The sequence below is a fragment of the Orussus abietinus genome, unplaced genomic scaffold, assembly GCF_000612105.2.
Source record: "Orussus abietinus isolate OABI.00-Male unplaced genomic scaffold, Oabi_2.0 scaffold424, whole genome shotgun sequence".
Classification (NCBI taxonomy): Eukaryota; Metazoa; Arthropoda; class Insecta; order Hymenoptera; family Orussidae; genus Orussus; species Orussus abietinus.
In genome coordinates this window covers 18,668-39,699 of record NW_019394564.1, presented here as the reverse complement: position 1 = coordinate 39,699, position 21,032 = coordinate 18,668, and the positions used below count along the sequence as shown (strand labels likewise).

Below are 21,032 nucleotides of genomic sequence, written 5' to 3'. Positions count from 1 at the left end.
CCCACACCACGCTGTACAGCGAAACTTGGCGAGGAAATTTCAATGGCAGACAAACTTCGCATTGGGCGTGTAAATTTGGAATTAACGATAATAAACTGTGTTAATGAAGCGGTGATCAGACACCTTAAATCATATAGCTCCATAAGGTGTCACTGGATAACCTTATCAATCTCGGGTGGAGTCGACAAGTGGTTATTTACCCCGCGACTTTAAACGTCGACGAGGGACATCGATGCAAAGATAAGAGGACCTTTGTCATCGGCAACATTGTAGCGCTAATGAAATTCCGCGGAACAAAAAAAAAGGAAATTCGCATTCGCCGTTCCGATTAATCGGGAAGTCCGTTAGATCGGAGGCCGATCTCTGATCTCGAGTATTTTCTCGATTTAACGGCGGCTCCGAGGGGCCGATATCGACGATACGATAAGAGCCCCCTCGCGATCGAAACACCGCGATGACGGTGGTATCGAACCATCGAAAATCTAATTTGGTCGCAAGGCCGTAGCAACCGGTTTTGCCGGGCGAAAGGAAAATTTTCGGCTTTTTCACACGCCCCGGCCACGTGTGCGGCGACCGCGGCTGCGCGCGCATTTCCACGCCGCCGCGCGTGCGCGGCTAACCTAACCTAACCTAACCCAACTTAACTAAACTAACCTAACCAGCCGAGCGTGTTATTGACCACGTGGTGCGTGGTCGTCGCCGCCTACTACACGTCGATTACAGCACCTGGCCACCATAATGTGCATTCGCTTAACGTTACGACACTACCCGTGTATAATTATGTCAATCTCGCGCCGTGTAAACATCGCACGCACAAGGCACCATGAAATTCCCATATTCGTGGTAGGTAAATCACATCGAGGGTCTTTCGAAGGGGAGCTGGGAGGAAACATGACTGTTTGATGAAATATACTTAAGCCAATGTGTGCGCGATTATGGGGTAAATGACCACTTGTTAGGATCGTTACGATTAATTAGATTAACTGGCGTATCTGTTAACCGCGATATGAGGTGTTGCCTGAACACCGATTAATAGTCTCCAAGGCACGTGCAAGCGGTATTCTGTAAATACGATTATGGGAGTTTCGCGTGTTTGCGATAACAAAATCGTCCAGGAGTGGGGGGGCGAGTCGGCGAGGACAAACACGGCATCGATAAGACGGTGAGCGGGAATTTGTTCACGTATCTCACCTTCGGGAAGGAGAGGCTCAAATTGTTATTTCCCCTTTTTTTTTCTTTTCCTCCCGCCGATTATCGGTCGAGGTGCCGAGATACGTTCTAAATCCACTTCCGTCGTGAATCGCAGACGGCGATTATCGGACGCCCGTGGACTTTGCTGCGTGAAAAATCGTACGGATCGATCTCGATTAAGATGAAACCTGTCCAAAGAGTCTAGACTGGGCTGCAGTCGTCATTTTGACGCAATTTCGCGACCGATGTCGAATTATTAGTATTGGTACGAACGGCTTTTCCATCGGTGTTTTTTCCTTTTAGACAAAGTAGCCTTTTCGAGAGCGATAGGTGCCAAAAAATCTAGATCGGTTTGTAGACATTTTGACGCAGTTTCACTATCGATATCGAATTATTTGTGTTAGTACGAACAACTTTTCCAAGACTGTTTTTTTTTTTCTTTTAGGCAAAGTAGTCTTTTCAGTTCGAGTCTTTCCGGGAGCATCAGGTGGCAGGCGGGGCTAGAGAAATCATAGAGAATTTTCGTCGACGGACCCGCAGATGCCAGACGGTAGATAGAGGGGCTGGAGGGAGGAAAAAAAAATACGTAGGATTCCCCAAGGAACACGAGAGCCATTGTCCCTCTTGTCTCCTTAACTCCTGCGATGATCTGTCCGAGGACGTGTCGCCGGCCTAAATGATCGTATCTAGGGGATTCAAATGACTTTTTGGGGGGTTTCGCCGAGACGCCGATCTTTTTTCACGGCACGCTGCACTCGATTTTCATCAACTCAGTGAGCCCACGAGGGATGAACAAAAAGGGCCATTCCGAATTCTAAGATTACCTTCGATAATAACAAAAATTATCAGATGATATTCCTGACAGAATGGTTCGATTACGAATCCCTGCACGTAGCGTCTAAACTGAATCCCAGAAACATCATTGACCCCTCTGCAAATTTCTCCTGCATTCCCTAAAATAACTACGCATAACTCTTGAATACCTCCACCGGTTTCGCAAAACTGGTCTTAAACGACCGAGAAAAATTAAATAAACCCAGTCGTGTATACCAAAAGGTTTCTAGACTCCTCTCACGGTATCACCGGCAGCCCGAGGAAAATTACCAGCCCATTAGATGGGTGATTAGCGTAAAGAACCCCTCGCTCGATAGGGGGCCATGCACTTGTCGGAGACGCAGCCTCGTGTCTAGATACAGCTCCCGATACAGCTTTACCTATCTCTCCTTGCACCTCGGAATTCCTCTCGTAGGGCAACGTCAGAGTATCTCTAAATCTTTATCCCCATTTCGTAAAGAGACGCGGTCGAGGCCAGCTGATCGCCAATGGCTGTCAAGTCAGCTTGAGCGTCTGGACGCCTCGGCAGGACGATTTATCAAAACATCTGAAAGGACTTATTCGAGGCCCGCGAGGCCGAGGAAGGTGAAGAATCTGGTTTAGTAAATCCCAGCACACAAAGCCGGTGAATTCTTGAGCGATGCGGCGGTCTTCGGGGGTCCACCCACGCGGGGGGACCGAGGAGGGGGAAGGGAGCGGTCCATTAAAGAGTACCCCCAGCATCCCAGACCGGACGTATTAATGAATACGAGGCCTCTCCCCCGCGTTCTACACGACACCCCACGGGCTGGGATGCTGGACCAGCGGTGGGGCGGCGTCCTTTGATCTCGCGGAACGCGGCGAACAGGTAGAGGCCAAAGGGAAGCCGAGAGAGGGGGGAGAGGGCCATCTTCACGGCCGGTAGAAGTCCAGGGCCAGCTACCTCTAAACTCGAGAAAATATACCCGGGTTTTTTTTCGATTGAGATTCGCTCGATAGTGCCCTCCGTCCCTTTCGATTTTTTTCCTCCCTCTCGCCTTCTCTTTCCTCTCGCCGCGTCTCGTTGTATCCCCCGACGGTGCCCAAAGGCGTTCTATCCCCCCGCCCCCAGCGGAGATCTTTCATTTAGATTTTTATTCCCGCTCCAAAGTGGCCCCTGGACGCGGTATCCACTTTTCCCCGCGGCTCTTCTTTCCCTTTCTTTTGCCTCTCTGTTTTTTCTCCTCTTAGTTAGTCGCCTCCGAGATACGAGTCGACGGGCTCCGAGGCGCTCCTGGTTTTCGGGGGATTATTTATCGGCACCCCCCTCCTCTGGCCACCTCTATAAACGAATTCCATTATAGAAACTGGTGAGTCCGTCACTTGAGAGGGTCTTGCCAGGGTATGGCGGCTTCTTCTTCCACCTGGATGTTATTTTCTCTAATAGGTGATTGTATCGAGGGGCGCTCATAATTTGAGAAATTTCGGTATCTCTAAAACGGAAGTTCGAGGAAGAACGATCCGACCGTCCTTTATACACTCTTGAGGAGGGACAAAAGCAAAGATCGCGTGGCACTTTGCAATTCAGAATCGCCGGATTTAAACCGACCCAGAAAGGACCCGCGGACTTTAAAACGAAGTATGGCGGAAAAGGAACTCGGCACGAAGAAAAAGAAAAAAGAAATACCGCCAGGTAAAAATACACATTACCGTCCGGGACGGTAATAAATCTTGAGGTTTATTTTACCAGGGACCGCGAGAGTAAACGCAGTTTAGTGAAATGAATAATTAAAGTGCATTTTAACCGGCTAGGGAAACGCGTCGAGAAAGTCCAGGGAAGTCTTCTCTACAAAAGCGAAGTTGAACCGCAATAAACCAAATAAATCCTAAACTTCGTTTACCAGGGTCATAAAGCCAACTATGAGATAGGGAGAAAAATAATTAAAACAATTTTCGACAGGCTGAAGAAACTCTGTCGAGGAAGCCCAGAGAAGTCTTTTCCGAAATCGAAATCGAACCAGCGACAATTTGGATCACTTCTCTGTAATAAATTCTAACTATTAAAACTACATGTGATTACTTCTTAAAATGGTGATATTCACTATGCAGTGAAGTGACTTACATTACAACAACTAGTACCTTATAGTTAGACTAAACGGTGAAATAACCGTTACTTCGTCTTTTTACAATGTTACTTTGGTTGCCACAATCTGGCAAGGTTAACCCTTACGTAGTCGCAACACGGTTACGATTATCAGAATTGCGGTTCTCCCGACCGTTCGTTTTTTCCTACCCGTGTAGTACAGCGAAGTAAATAATTAACAATCGGCGGAAAACCCGTGGAGGGAGTCCGGGGAGTCTAGGGAAGCCTTCTCTGGGAACGAAGTCTAACCGGCGAGCACGATATCGGGAGTACCTCTCGACGACAATGGACAATCGCTGTGTAAAAGGCTCGTCAGCACTTAGCGTGTGGTTCTCATTAAAAATATCCCGGGTGCGAGCGGGAGCACGCACGAGGGCCTCTTCGCGGCTCAGCGGGGGTCTGCGCTCCGCAAGGGGCACCGCGCGGTATTTCAGTGGCGCCCCTGGAGGCAGGGGGCAATTCCTTTTTTTAGAGATCCCAAAGCGAAGGAAGAGTGCTCCAAGCCCGTGGGAGAAGTCGGCCGAAGTCGCCTCGCGTGGACCCGACTTCTTTGCCACTTCATCCGGTGCCTCTTTCAGCTCCCTCTCCGGCCCCCCTCGACGTTTGCCCCGAGAAAGGTCGGAACAAAAAGGAAAACACTCGAGGCGACGTCGAGCGTCCTACTTTACCGACCTGACTTCTCCCCGTTACCGACGCGATAACTGACGCGCAAAACTCGGCGGAATTTCGCCGCGTGAATATTTATGCGGCCGTATGACGTCGTATATCGTCTGGGAAAAGCGATTTCCTCTTTTTACCCGTTTATACGTTTCCGCGAAGCTCCGAGACCGAGATCCCGGAGATCCGGCAACGCGAACAGCCAATGGAAGAATTCTCGAAAGTATCGGGATACGATTAACCCTTTACCCATTCCCTACGAAAGGGCGAAGGAAAATCGGTCCCGCGACTCAACCCTCGGCTGCGTGATTTTCTAAATCTATTATATGGAGAAAAAATATCTGAGGCGAAGAATTCTGGTTACAAACTACGTTACAATGAAATTCGATCATTTTGGATTATTTATTCATTTTTTTCTTTTAATTTTTCAAGTTTATTGGTAGCGATATAAAATGGTGGATTAATCCAGCGGTTTGCGGATAAATCGAAATTATGCTTTATCACGAATAGTCGCGGGTAGTCATAAAAAAACCGGCCATCGAGCGACGCAGGAGCACAAAATACGGACAGGATTTGTTCAGAATCTCGGTAGAAATGCGCGAATGGCGGACGTAGATACGCCTTAGAAGGAGACAGGCGCGGACCCCCCTCGATCAGCGAGAAGGTCGCGCGACGAAGGCTGCGGGTTGCGGATGAAGGATCGTTGCACCGAGAGAGGGCGAGAGGGGGGATCGGCGAAGGGCCGTCTCGCGTTCGTGATTTATCACGGCTAAGGGCGGAATATTAATATCGTAATGGCGTGCGCGAGAGGAAAGGAGAGGTAGGGGGAGCGCGGTGTGTGCACGTATAAACGTATAATACGAATTACGAACGGGACAGAGGATGGCTACCGGGCGCAGCGGGAGAGCGCGCCGGGGGTCCGACTCGGCTACCGCGAAGGAGCTGCACTCTCCCCTCTCCTTTGCCCTCACTCCATCTCTTTTCCTCCACAGGGTCGGCTATTCGGCGTCTCGCTCGCCCGCCGCCGATGCGACCGTCGCCCCTCCACATATACGGGACGACGTTTGGCTAGCTCTTTCTCTGTCGGGATTACGGCGCTCGCGGTGGTTCCTTCTCTCTCGCGGGGTCTTGCTCGCCCTCGACTGCCGCGGCATAAAGCCGTCCTTCCGTCTCATCTCCGGCCGATGCGGGCTAATGCTGTCTTCGTCTGGCCCATTAGGTAAGGGATGGGTCCCTCTCGCTCGCACTCCCGGCATCCCTCCGACACCTGGCGTCTTCCTCGCGCGCAGTGATACGGGTAGCGGATTCGCTCTCTCCCTCTCTCATTAACGCCGGACCACGCCCGTTGATCGACCGCCTTCTCTGTCTGTTCCGTTAATATCGAGTGCGTTCGCCCTTGTTCTTTCCTCCTTTCTTTCCAGTGGCCCGAGTCGCGCTCCATTCGCCGTCTCTCTCGCCCGACGGCGGCGCGGCATGCACCCTCTCTCTCTGGCGATTGCGTATCCGCGGGTCCCGCCGAAAAACTTATCTCTCCTCTTCTATCGGCGTGGCGTCGCCCTCGCTCTCCTTTATCGCCCTCGCGAGATCTCCTGAGAGATCGCGAGGCGCGCTCCCTTCCTCCGTCTCTTTTATCCTTTTGTCTCTCGCCCTCCCCGCGCCCTGCCCTTACCCCTCTGGGCTAGCGTAGCGAATCCCGCTGAGGTAGTGCCCTCTCCTTCTACCCGACTGCCGCCGTGGTCGTGCCCTCTTTCTCTCGCTCGCGGCTCTCCCGGGCGCCCGGCGACGCGCGCTCCTCTCCATCTCGCTCGCGCGCGCTTGACGCGGCCTCGCTCCCCCTCTCTCCATCTCCCGCACCCGGTGCAGGATCCCAGTCATGACCCGCATATAATACCGCGTCCGAGGCGGGACGAGTCATTCGGGCTACCGCGCTCGGGCTGGCGGGCACCTTGGGTGGCGCATCACACGATCTTCGCAGGGTGCGCGCATGCGCGAATACTGCCGACCTGCCGGCGCCCTAACCTTAACCCTCGCCCGGAAATTCCGCGGTTTGGGACCCGAGACTCGTGCGAAACCCTCGGAGATAATTCTCTCGTTCTTCTCGACGGACCTTCGAAGGTTTCCCTCCCGAAGGCCCTCTTACGTCTTTACATGAACTCAACGTCCATCATAAAGGACTTGAAACACATGAAATTTCATGTTTCGGAATAAAATTTGTATTTATCCGGACAAGAACAAAAAAGACATTTTTCTTCCAAAGGTGAAATTTCGTGAATTTCGAGACCCCCATCAGAACCTCCCCAATCATGTAAATAAAATTTCAGATTATTTGGTGCACTCAGTTTGGAGAAAAATTATACATATATTTTCATGCTTTTATATACATAGAACGGGTCGGTTTCGTATCACCTTAAGGGTTAATAAAAGAAGAAATGAAACAGAAGCTTCCGTCTGGATGGAAAGGGGCCAAATTTGCGTAAGTCCTAAACAGCGAGCACGCGGCAAGGGCCATTCGTGACCGAGATCGATCTTCGCGGTCCATTGTGGTCTTTAATTTCGAAAACGCAGCTAATGTATTCCTCCCCCATGGGCCTCGGACCTCCAAGAGGTTGCCAGTCGGTAATTTCAACGTGAACGAACTAACTCGCCAGTAATGTGGGAACCCGCGAGGCCGCGTGTTCATCTCCATAATTCTTTCTTTAAGGAGTCGCTTTTAATAAGTCCCTGGCGCCAGAGAGTATCCCCATCGACTGTGTCCACGCCGAAGTCGAGGGCGACCTGGACCCAAGGAAACTAGGAAGAAATCGCCCCCACGTGTTTCATAACTCGGTCGAAAATAAAAACAGACCTTAAAACCCTTCCTCGACATTAATTTCCATAATTCGAGGTCGATATCTCGAGAGGCTACAAATCGTCCCGATGATCTTGGGTCAGTATAAATCTTCCCCTTAAGGGGATCAGTAGGTTGTGAAAAGCGTTTCAAAGTGATCTCAAATAAGAACGGGGTTAGTACTAGAGATATTTTCTTACAGGCTTGTCTTACTTCACATTCTACAAAGAATTGAAGTGAATTCTTAAATTGCCAAACTTGAGAAGATTGTAAGTTTATGATTTTTTTTCACGGTGTACGTGATTCCAAAGGATACATTAAATTAAGGTGGTCCTAGAATCTAGGGAAGATTATTTAAGAACCACTGCACGAATTTTTCTAATCAGAAAGGAGGACGATTTATTCGGGTTTGGCTGTCAGGGCTCGTAGATTCGGGGCCGAGGTCGTGTGAGAAAAATCTGGCGCGATTACAAGGGCCGCAACGCGGGGGCGGCAGAACTCCGTCCAAAATAAACATGCCTCCCGAGGCGTCTTCGGGGACACTTTGTGCCTCCTTTCCAAATACTCCCATGGGCGAACGAACCGAACGGCGAGCGGCCTCGAGGGCCGACCTTCGCACGTTCTCGAAATCCCCAAAAGAAAATATTTGCGGGTTCCTCGGTCTCTGTTTGCCTCCTCGCAGCGGCCTCCCGGGGACTTCCTGCCGGGCGGTGGATTTCCGAAATTTGTGGAAACATCGCGGCGGGAGACCGATCGCCGGCAAACCTTCCCGGATGCTTCGACCGGCTTCTGGGAAACCGTAGAAAAAAAAAAAAGAAAATACCCAAGCTACATATCGAACGGTTACTCTAGGATTTGGCTCGGATAAACCGTAGAGCCCTTGGTCGAGGGATCAGATTTGCGCTGAGATTTTACTGGTGATCATTGATGACCAAATGCGAGACCAAGAACATAGTAGTCGGTGGTCTTGATCTTATAATCAAAGGGATGTGAAAGTGGCATCTAAAGAGTCAATCGTTCATGAAACATTTCTCCGAACTGGATATGACAAACCGTTTCAAACTCTACAACATGAACATGAAGGCTATAAGAAAGGTCCTGAAACGCATGAAAATTTCTTCTTTATGAGAAAAAATGTAAAAATACCTATAAAGAAATTTTTAAGAAATTGAAATTTCATGAATTTCAGGACTTTCCTCATAGTCTCCATATTTATATTGTTAAGTTTGAAACGATTCGGTACACTTAGTTCAGAGAAAAGTTTCATAGACGATTGACTCCTTCGGATGCCGCTTTCACATCACCTTAAGGTCATGCTCTTTTTTTATTTAGTCTTAATCTTATTCTTACACTGCTTGTAAGATCGAGACGAAGATTTTGTTCATTACAATGGGTGACAATAAACCCAATAAACAAGTCTCGATATCAAACCCCTTTAACTCGATACACAATCCGAATAACGGGCTTGAACGATAAATAATGTATGAATTTGTAAAATTAATAGCGGCCCTCCCAGACGCGCACGCAACTTGGGATCTGTGAGAGGATGCTCCTTCGCCACCCGCCCCCGAGAGCCGATAATAAATGACGAATTTCACACCTCGGATCCCCCGGCAAGAAAAGGGCCCTAGGTTGGATAAAAGGCAGCTCGGGATAAAGCACAGAGGGGCCTTTGTCCAGGTCGGGGCCGGATTCGCCGGGATGCAACATCTAACGCCTGCGGGATGAATCGGGAACGAAACGCGGACCAAACAACGGATCCGAGAAATAAACGGAAAAAGTTCGGTATAGACTGGTACTTATATGGAACTGATAAATTACGTGCTCTACGAAACGGAACGTACTTTAATTGTGCACCAAACATGGGCTTATAAGTTTTTTTGTTTAACTGAGAAATAAATATTTATCAATTTCAAGTGCCGATGTTTGACGTTAAATACTCGGCGGCGTTCAATATTTGTATGTATTTGGCGCGGAACTCTCGAGTTTCCTGATGGATGCACGGATACGTCGCTGACACGGCACGGATACGTCACTGACACGGCACGGATATGTCTAAATCGGCCATTAATGGATGCTTTGTAAGACCTCCGAAAAAGATTCGCATTGCGACCTCGACCAGCCCTCGCATCGATAATTAATGACGAATTTCACACCTCGGACCCCGCGACAAGAAACGGGGCCTCACGTCGAATGCAACGGGGCCTTCCGAGGTTAAATCTTCCAGAGGTGTGGTTTTCTGAAGATGAGTCCTTCCGAGGTTGAACTTTCCAAGGATGGTCTTTCGAAATTTGACATTCTGAAATTGGGCCTTTTTGAGGTTCAACCTTTCCAAGGTTGGTCTTTTCGAATTTGGACTTTTCAATCTTGAGCCGTCCCAAGGTGTGACCTTCCAAGTTTGCAGCTTCCCGAGATTGTAGTTTCTCAGATTGGCTCTTTCGAGGTTAAACTTTTCAAGACTGGGCCTTTTTAAATCAGACCTTTCGAATTTAGACTGCAATATTGGGCCTTTCCAAGATTGGACCTTCCAAGGTAGCCCTTTTTAAACTTGGATCTTTCGAAGTTAAACCTTTCGAGATTGGGCCTTTTCTAGGTGGAACTTTCGAAGTCAATCCTTCTGAATTTGGACTTTCCTAATTTAACCACACAATTGGACCTTGCGAGGTTAGACCTTTCCTAAGTTGGGCCTTCCGAGGTGGGGCCCCGGTTCCTCTTGCCGGGCCCGGCGACCGCGGGACGAATCGGTAAACTGGGCCCGCATTGACAAACGATTCCGACTCTCGTGTCGGCTAACGGGGGACCTCCCACGTGGAGGAGTCACGTATCCGCCCGAGGAAGAGCGCGCCGTTTGTCTTTACGATTTTCCGACCTTTTCTACTTCTCTCTTTGGTCCCTCCTGCCGATAAAGCAGGGAGGAACCGGTTTAAGGAATCGGCCATGGCCACCGGATGGCACGTCGGCTTCGGCCCGACCGTCGTTAGAACGTCCATTCGGATCTTTCGCTCTTTTTTCCCCCTTTATATTCTTATACTTCCATACCTTTATGGTTTTGTTTCCCCCTATGAGGGGCAAAAAATCCGGCCGGTCGAGTCGTCGATCATAAAGGCCTATTCCGCCGATTTCGGAAGCCCTTAAACCCCCTTATACGAGTGCCCCTCTCGTTAACGAATTAACTTCCCCCTTTCTTTTCAGCCAAGAGGTAAGCACCTCGAAGAGGTCCCCGACCCAACTAATTAATAAAACAACGCATCGTTAATTAAGTAGATAAAAGTATGGATTTATTTAAGACGCTGGATTTTTCTTATCTCGAGATTATTACAGGACACGTCTGGTGGATATGTCGGGAACAAGGAGGCGTCTTTCGGAGTTTGCTTCTGCGAGACCTCGAGGGGGGGGTTCTCTTGGTCTTCAATTTTCAACCCGCGATATATCTTCCTCCGCCAGGTATCGATAAAGCTAACGGTAAAGCAGGGAGGAACCGGTTTTCAAGGTATCGAATGCAGCTACTGGATAGAACGTCAGGGTGGACCGGTCATCTATCGAGCTTTTTTCGGAGCGACCAAAAAGCTCGACCAGAAACCACAAATCGTGAATGACAAAAGTGCGTTCTATCGAGTCGAGACGTTCATCGTTCTTCCACTCGTCTTTGTATCCGTCCGACATCTTCCTCTCTCTCTGCGCCTCGTTTTATCGCATCTCGGCGGGGGGTCCTTCCCTCGTCACCATTTTCGATCCTTACGGTACTTCGCCGCAGGGGAGTTATCGATGAAGCAGAGTACAACGAGGAGTGGCTACCGAATCATTGATTGGATTCTTATCGAACCGAAGAACAATGATAAATTGAAATGTTGAAGACTCGAAATTGCAAGCTCTGGATTTTTAGGCATTTTTTATCCTCGGTCAATCCCATCTTAGGGAGTTTCTCATTGGCCTTTCACGTCACCGTAACCTAACATTTAGCACTGTTAAAGTAAAGTGGAATAGTCTATTAATTTCCAAAAATGCAGTGGTAGACCTTGAGATCATCTATCGGGTATTTACCAAACCAACTAGCAACTGTAAATCGAAGAGGAGTTATTACAGAATCGGAACCTCAATTTATCGAGTCCTCGTTGCTTTCTCCCTATTTCATCCTAGGACATTTCGACAAGTTGCCTCTGTGTCAGTAATCAATGGCAGGAATCGACTTATGACATCCGAAGAACAGCTACTGGATGTTGCGATCATCTGTCGGATACTTATCAAGAATAATGATTACGGAATCACAACCTCCATTCATCGAGCCTTCATTGCTTCCTATCTCGTTCTAGGGCATCTCGGCAAGGGGTCCGTCCTCGACCTCACCTTCGCCGTTCACTGAGTCTAATGTATAAGATATCGACGATGCCGACAAGAATCGATAAATAACGTCCAAAGAAGGGCTACTGAACGTTACGATCATCTGTCGGATACTTGTCAAGCCGACAAGTAATTTCAAATCGTAGAATATTGATTACAGAATAGCAACGTCCATTCGTAGAGTCCTCATTGCTTCCTCCTTTCTCATCTTTGGGCATCTCGGTAAGTTATCTCTGTATAAGATATCGACGAAGCGATCACAACGTCCAAAGAGCGGCTACTGAACGTTACGATCATCTGTCGGATACTTGTCAAGCCAAAAAGTAATTTCAAATCGTAGAATATTGATTACATAATGGCAACGTCCATTCATCGAGTCCTCGTTGCTTCCTCTTTATCTCATTCTAGGGCATCTCGGCAAGGGGTCCGTCTTCGACCATACCTTCGCCCTGACTGAATTTACCTCTGTATAAGTTATCGACGACGCGGACAAGGATCGACTTATAACATTCGAAGATCGGCTACTGGATGTCTCGGTCGTCGATCAGCCTTTTTTTATTCCGAGCGGTGGAAGATAAATTGCGCTCCGCGGAACTGCCGCGAATGGCGGCCTCGATTCATCGGGTCATCCTTCTTTCTCTCTCCAGGTCTCGGGTTCTGCCGTAACTCGGTAGGGGGTCTCTTGATGAGGTATCCAGGCTCACATCGGGCGCAATACCCGAGCGTTACGGCGGTTTTTATGGGGCTACGCACTGTATCCGAGCCACCACGGTATGCCACACACAAAGCGACACCTCTGCGAGAGGCCCAGGACTCTCGGCCGGACCACACACGAAGGATTCCCTCGACCCCTGGAAGAGAAGGAGACCCAAAGAGGCAATGAGGTCTCTCTCCTCTCCTAATTCGAGCGCTGCGGTTGTTCCAAAATCTATCGCGCTCCTCAAACCGCCCCGACCAAAACGGAACCAGATCGGAAATGCAAGGAAATCGGAAGAAACGCGCTACTCCCGCTTCGAGATCCACTTATGAAAATATTAATTACACGAAGTAACGTCAACCGATATCGATTATAAAGGATAAACAATTTTTCAAACAATCGTTGCATGGCCTCCAGGACTGGTTATTGGGGCACGATAATACCAACAGCAAAATAATGAATGGAAAATAACTAACTGCAAGCGAGAAATAGAGAAAAGTAAGTGTCTGGCTTATCGACGTCCCTTTTTTCAACGTGCACACTTAGATATGCTACCGTGATGTAAGATTAGTTTAAAGAATCTTGCTTTTCGGTTTTTAGCAGGATCCAGGATCCAGTCGAAGCGGCGCTTCTCAAACGAGCATTGAAATATATGACGATGAAGCAGATAAATTGTCAGGGCCATCGGACCCGAGATGTCTATCTGGCCGACATGCGACACTTCGGGGACGCCCAGCGCCTCTTTCACCCTTTCACGGTGCGTTCGCAATCCATAAATTACCGTTTCTAGTCTTGAGAAACCTCAGGGGGGCGCTTAAAAATCGCGCGCCCACGCTCGTTGGTCGAAGTTAGGAGTCCAGAGGGGTCCCTAGGGATCCTTAGGGATCCTCAGGACCTCCAGGACCTCCGAGGTCCTCCAGCTGGGGAGCCAGCTAGGATTTATGCGAGTTGAAAAGGTCAGTTGGTGGCTTCCTGGCGGGGGTTCCCGGCATTGTTGCTAATTGCACACCGCAATGCCACTGGTGCTTCCTCGGCCGTTGGTGGTCTACAATACCATGAACGCCGGCAACACTAGACACCATGGAGCAATATAGGCGACATGGGCAACATAGGCAACATGAGCAACAGAGGCAACATAGACATCCCTGGCATTGTCGAGATTTCCCCTCTCGCCGCTTTAAAAACTTTACGGCCACCTACGCCACCTCTTCCTGGACCCGACTCCCAGCCAGACTGGGCAGCATGGCCCTCTCGGGGGGCCCAAAGTACTCTTTGTCCCGTTTATGGTCTGTTTTGGGTCCCCTGTTACCTCCGCCGACGAGGGATGAGCTCCAGGAGGCGATCCGGCCTCCAGCTTCCGGTGGATCGAAGTCGAGATCTGTTAGAGACCGGACGTGTTGAAGTTTTGACGATAGAACCTCGAATTATAGACCTTAAATGGCTGAAATCTAGATTTTTTATTAAAAAAAAAAACAAATAAAATATAACAAATTTCATTCTGAACAATTCGGTATAATCAGTGGAGAAGTTTCATAAATGATCGACTGCTTAGGTGCCACTTTTATCCCACCTTAATCCGCGATAAGTAAGACGTGCGGGGTGTAATGTGTGAGAAAATGTGAAATAAAAAAAAGAAGTCTTGGGTTATGTAGGTTCAAAGTAAGGCTAAAATTTGGTCTCAGGCGAATGAGATTTTCGGGGAACCCAGGGGATGCGAGACTGGCCGGACCTTTTGGTCTTCGGAATGAGAATCGCGAGAAAAGGGTCTCCTTCTGGACTCAAAACAGTCTTTGTTCAGTTTATGGTTTGTTTTCGGCCCCCTGCGGACTCGCCTCGACCCTTGTCTCCTGCAAGGTGAGGCCGTGGATCGGAATTGTAAAATGCCGAATAATCCAAGAGCCAAAATGGCTGCGAACAGGGCTCGATAATTAGAAATAACGGCGAGCGGAAGTAAAGTGCACTTCGGTGCTACAAATTGCACAGAAACCAGCGATAATTCAATAAAAGCATTGTTATAAAATGTCACATTTAAATTATTCGAAACCAGCGACGACAATAAATCTCATGAAGATTCATTTGTAAACTTTTAACACCAGTGTTAGATTATCCAATACGAACGAAATCGCAAGCAGAATGTTAGAAATCGGACAATCGTTTCGGAAATTTCATTACTAAACGTCACTTATTTCTGAACTGCACTGTTTATCACATGAAATTGGCAATCAACTCTCAAAAGACGTCGTTTTGCCAAATTTTCGAGCGAATGGCTTTAATGACGTTAAAAGTGGTACTATAATTTTAGTAGAACATTTTTCTTTTATATCGTTTAAATTCAATAAGAAAAATTCTTTAAATAGAATAACGAGACTTAGAGGAGCAAAAGAAAAGTTGCGTTAATAGGAATCGTCCGTCTCTAGGTTGGACCCCCTTCAAAGGTCTTCGGCAAGCTCTTCAGGGGTCCTCTCTCCTTGGGATCTCCGGGAGGAACTCGGTAGTCCTCTCACAAGTGACGGAGGACATATTCCCACGTGGGCCGGCGAAGCTGGATGCGGGCCGAAAATATGCAAATGCGCTGTAGCGATTCCTCATCCTGTCCTAGGCTTACCCACTTGCGGGTCCCCAAAGAGGGCCGAACGTCATTACCATACGCGCCATAAATGAAACCTGCCTCGTAGGGCCCCTAACAATGCGCGATCACACCCCAACCTGAGACTTCCTCCCCTGGTATATCGGAGTGCCTTGTCTTCCGGCGCGTCCCACAGGACCCTGGAGTCCCGTCAGCAACGGTCCTGCGACGGGATACCGGTTCCCGGTTCCCTTGTTCCTGGCGCGGGACGATCCGTCCTGGACTGGGCCCAGGACCCCAGGACCCATTGTCTACGCGAGATTAGAAGCCTTCGAATCACTCGGGGAACGCATCTAACGGTTCCTCCGGGTTCATAGGTGATCACCTCTTGCGCCGCCGGATCACCAACGTACGTGGACCGAGGCCTTCCGTGGACGAAGACAGGGCTCCCTCGTAACCGTTCTCAGGATGGCGAGCGGTCTTCAGGTTCCAGATACGGAATGGGAGGAGAAATGGGCATATTGGGACGAATCGCTGGTCGCAGAGACTCCGGATTTTCGGTTTCGGTTCTTCGGGAGGGGGTTGCGTCCATTTTCAATGGTCACTCTATGGGCGGCGAAGGAAAGACCCGATTCTTAAGTACGAACACGTGGTCTTACAGAACCGGCCCATTTCGAAATTTCTATCCTACTCAGGACCTCTAATTGCCGGATTAAGTGGGTTTTGAGATAATCTGAGATTACGTAAGAAGGGTAAGTTTTATATGACCGAGGTTCTACTTTGCGCCGTAAACTGGCAGCGCTTTCATTTCTTCTAAATTTTGTCCTATTGAGGACCTACAATTGCAGGTTTTAAATGGGATTTGAGATAATATAAAGAAGAGTGATTTTTGTAAAACTTAGGCCCTAGGGCTTAATGGTGGTGGATATTTCTATTTCCATTTACGGGCATAAAGTATATAGATATCCATTGCCATGAACTATTACGTAATAATTTTTCAGATCTGACCCAAGGATCAAGAAAAGGACCCGTCTTCTCAGCGACCTCGTAACGTCTTGCCGCGGCCCCCAACACGCACCCGAACATCTCGGTCGGCAACAAAGGACATTCGTCGGGAAAAGGGAACCTTCCAACCCTTCAACCGTTTTCAAGCCTTCCTAGCCCAGAAGAAGATCCCCGGAGGAACTCCATCGAAAGCACACGTGGTCGGGAAAAGTACGTTAAGGAGGGTTGCTCAGGGGTCCATCGCAGCATCCCTCGCGTCTCCTTCTCGGGGTCGCAGGAGACTCCCACACTCCTTGGGCATCCAGGATTTTTGCGCAATCCCATTCAATTCCCGAGGGAGCGTGGACATTGTTGCGCACCAGGGCCGACGAAAGAGCCTGCAGGATCCGATTCGATTCAGGATCTCCGTACCTGACCTGAGATAATCCCATCCTCGGAGCCATGGGGCATTATCCTCTCCGGTCCCCCACGGACAGTTCTCCAAACGGGCCTCTCTATGGTGCTGCCTGCGGGCCCTGTAGGCCCCGCAGGGAATCCTGGGTCCTATGGGCCCCATGGGGGACCCTGCCGGCCTCATTGTCACGGTGTAGCGAATCTCCTGGTGGCATTTGCGTTTCCCTCTCCTGCCTTCCCTCGACGGCCGAAAAATCCTGCGTTTCCTTTCGGATTTTCGAAATGTGGGGCCCCGACCCGGGAGGGGCAGGGGGCCCCATCGGGAAACAGATTTCTTCCTCTGTCGGACCGATGGGAATTTCTCGGATGGCATCCAGGAGGGGGATGCTGCAGAGGGGACCTGGATTGGCCTCGTTTTCGGGATTGACGAGTCTCCAGGGTGAGAAATACACGCAGAGGCCGATCTCGTGTCTTTGTGCGATATATTTTTTGTTGCATCTCGAAATGTGCATCGGACTTGTTCCGCATTTAATAGGGGTTCGATGTATCGACTTCCGCGGGTTGGGGGATGAACAGTGTGGATGATTCTATGGGAAATTGATTACCCGGGATGCGAGTGGATGCGAGCATGGGGACCTAATTGGCCTCGATTTCACGATTGATGGGAATCGATATCGAGGACTCAACTTCAAATTGATTTTTTTTTTTCACTTTTCGTACTCCATTCCACATTTCAATATTTTGAGATCGTTAAAATTTCGATAGCCCAGATTTCATGAGGTACTATCGACGACTGGTCTAAAGATATTAACTTTGTAGCGGCAACTAATTAATTAGGTCTAATTAATGTCCCATATATAAATACGTATTAAGAGTATAGATAAATAACACGATTTTACCCATTTAATCCGTGTCATTTAAATTAACTAGATTACAGTAATTATGCGCGTAGTGAGCTCGTTATCACCGCCTAAGGTCTCGTTAACGCATATCATGATTTACGATCCTTTAAGCGTTCAAACTGTAATTAACCCATATGAGTGTGTCCTTTCTACTTTACAAGTATTCTAAACTCAAGATAAGGACAATTTTCCGACTAATCTGCACGTCTTTGGTCAAATATCTTCCATACCTTATAATTAATGTGTTACTTTTCACCGGATTGACCACTTCGAGGATAATAGGATAATTGTGTATAATACGATAATTGTGTATTTACCCTGATAAAAAAAAAAGTTGGCTGACTCAAAGAAATACGCATTGCCACGACAAAATCCTGCGATCAAACAAGTTGAAAGAGATGTCAGGAAGAGTAAACAAAATTCGTTTAACTCAACGATATCACTTTTCCTGTCAAGAAAATAATTGTTTCTTGATATTACATGTAATTCAGGCAACGATACATATTTCTTTCAGTCAACTAATCTTTTTTCTCAGTGTATGCATTTGGCGCGAAACTCTCTCGAGGTTTCAGACGGAAAGGACAAGGAGTTAGTACATTGCCCACCGGAAGTTTTTGGGATAAACAAGAGAGACACGTCTTGTACTTAGCTGCGACAGTGTAACAACGTCCAGGAGGATTCTCAAGCATTGTCTAAACGACAATGAGACATTACCGCGTTTGCGCAAACCTTTCGAAACGGATTTCTAGAACGGATATTTCTTTCAAAGAGCGCGAGGCGTTCCAATGAAAATCCCGGCTGCGTCAACCTGGAGCGATCGGAATTAAATCCGGTAGGGTTAAAAGGAATCCGAAAGGAAAGGTGATCAAAGGAGATGAGCTAGAAATCCGAGAATCGACTCGCAGTCCTCGAAGTGACAATCCATAAGAACCACTCAAGGGGCCGAAAGATCGAGGAGATAGTCACGAACTACTATAGTCACTTTGACTAAAGGGACTTAAGGCGTTATGAAAGGGTCGTTCCATATATATATATATATATATATATATATATACATACATATATATATATAACGTCAAAATATTTATAAAACTCTTTTCCAAATAGGGTGTATCGAATCATTCGAAACTTCGGCACGTAAATATGGAGGCCTTAAGGAAGGACCCATTTTAAATTTTGTTTCAACATTTAAATTTCACAAGCATCACGTTCTTCTTTAGGGTCTCCTTAATCACGTACCGAAGTTTCAAATGATTCGGTGGAGCCGGTTTGGAGAACAGTTTTATATTTTGACGTTTATATATATATGACCCTTTCGTAACACCTTAAAGTCCCTTTAAATTTTAATCCACTCGTCACCCGGGGTGTCGAGTACCGTAACACCCCATGAATAACCTTAATTTCACGTAAAGTGCCTTTACATTATCACATAATCAGTATATCTACAATTATGAAGGACTTTCCCCGCCTCATCGATTTTTCGACCGGAGGGCTCGAGGTTACTTTGACTTCGAGGTTATGTTGTATTCGGTAGATCTACCGGCAAAGATCTAAGGATCTCGACCCGCACTTACCAACGGCGAATCGGCATGTCCGATCTATCCAAGGCGATCGGCGAATTCACGAGCGCGGCTCTTTCCCCCCTCACTGCACTCCGGCAGAGTTTGGAAACCGAAAAAGTTGAGGGAAAAAAGAAAATAAACCGAAACAACAATGCCGCTCGATGGGTCGAGCGGACATCAACACACGGGCGACCTTCCGATCGGAATTCGAGGTTAACTCTCGATCTCGTCGCGCAACCACGTGGTCCTCATCGGTATTCCCAAGTCACTGCTCCCTCTCTCTCGGCCGCACTGCGCCCGTATCGGCGCGTCTCTCTCGGACGCGACCTCAAGATCCGCGCAATTCGATATATTCGATATATCCTCGACGTTCGATTTCCGCGATCCCTCGACTTCGCGGTATCGCGCGTGCGCACCAGCGCGTGCACGCGCACTTCAAATGGCGAGCGAAGAGCGAGGCGGATCGAACCGCGAGTTCCCGAGGATGGGTTCGAACTGAGGCCACGAAGAGGTCCCGTGGCGGGGCATGGGTTTTCGGTTCGTTTTCCTCGTTTTTTTTTTCCCCCAGGGCCGGCGGCGCGGCGGCCGCGGCTGTGGGCCCGGGCCCCGGGAGGCGCCGGGAGTGGGGGCCCCTAACCTCACCTAACCCCCACCACCCTCCGGAGCGCTCCTGCCGAGCCACCCAGCGAAGGACCCGAGGATGTGCGGGCACGCGTGAGCGGAGACCGCCTTGGGAAAACCGTTCCGAGTGGGGCGGCTCAGAACTCACGGTGCCATTCCCAATTTTCGACCTGTCCACTTATTCATAGTATCGCAAATTTTGTGCAGATAAATTGAAACAAGTTTTTATTTAAAGGCCTCTTGCATACTGTTCAACAAATTAACGAAGGATTCGAGGATGTGTGAACGCGCGTGAGCGGAGACCGCCTTGGGAAAACCATTCCGAGTGGGGCGGCACGGAACTCACGGTGCCATTCCCAATTTTCGACCTGTCCACTTATTCATAGTATCGCAAATTTTGTGCAGATAAATTGAAACAAGTTTTTATTTAAGGGCCTTTTGCGTACTGTTGAACAAATTAACGAAGAACTCGAGGATATATGAACACGCACGAGCGGTGACCGCCTTGGGAAAACGATTCCGGGTGGGGCGCCGCAGAGCTCGCGGTGGCATTCCCAATTTTGGAGCTATCCATGTATAACGTATCAGAATGGAACCTGGACTTATATGACGTTCCCTCTTTGTCAGGTCTCGAGTCTACGGTTATGCCTTCTATAAGGGGAGGCACGTGTCTAGGTATGTGAAAATAAATCTCTCTTACCAGGGGACCTTTTGTTACGTGTGTGTATTTTTCTTAGCAGACAAGGCGGGCCTCATCCACTTCAAAGTATACGTGAGCACTTCGTGGGGGATTCTTTTTACGTGTTGGTACTATCTCGATAATTGTAGAAGTTCAAGTGCAAAGTGACGCATCAGCAACGCCCCCTGCGTGCAGTCCCTAACCTACGTCCATCACGCGATTTGCATGCCAGGAGCCGTTTAATCCCAATCTACAGATTTAAAAATATCCACACGTTGTAGACGCAACTTTGATGAAAAACTTGTCTCTTCGTGGGTAGTATGAGCGGTGATGGGTGTATATGTGCACGTACACTTGTATGCGCCACGTGTACGTGCACATCCACGAAGAGTAGAGTCAGGGGAGGGATTCCCACACGAGGATCGGCCTTTTGACTCCACGCGCATGCGCCAGTGCTAGAAGGGAAGGGGCGAAAGGGGAAGGGAAGGAATCGTCCTAATATACCCGATGAAGACGTGGGCCTGGCCTCCTGCCTCGAAGACGCGACTCTTGGTTGGTCGTGACCAATGACCAAGTTCGAGTTCCACCGAAGGTCGGGTGCCTTTCGAAATCGAACGGCCGGCGTAGAGAGACGGAACGAGAATTTCGAGCTGTGATAT

General features: G+C 48.6%; 1 protein-coding gene across 1 annotated transcript in view; it reads right to left on the bottom strand.

Annotated features, from left to right (window-relative positions):
* Positions 1-19,533, bottom strand: part of LOC105703332 (zinc finger protein GLIS3-like) — a 30,491-nt gene extending 10,958 nt beyond the window's left edge. The window contains exon 1 of the mRNA XM_012431653.2: positions 19,086-19,533. The gene's annotated coding sequence lies outside the window, so the exon portion shown is untranslated. The remainder of the gene's footprint in view (positions 1-19,085) is intronic.
* Between the last annotated feature and the right edge of the window lie 1,499 nt (positions 19,534-21,032).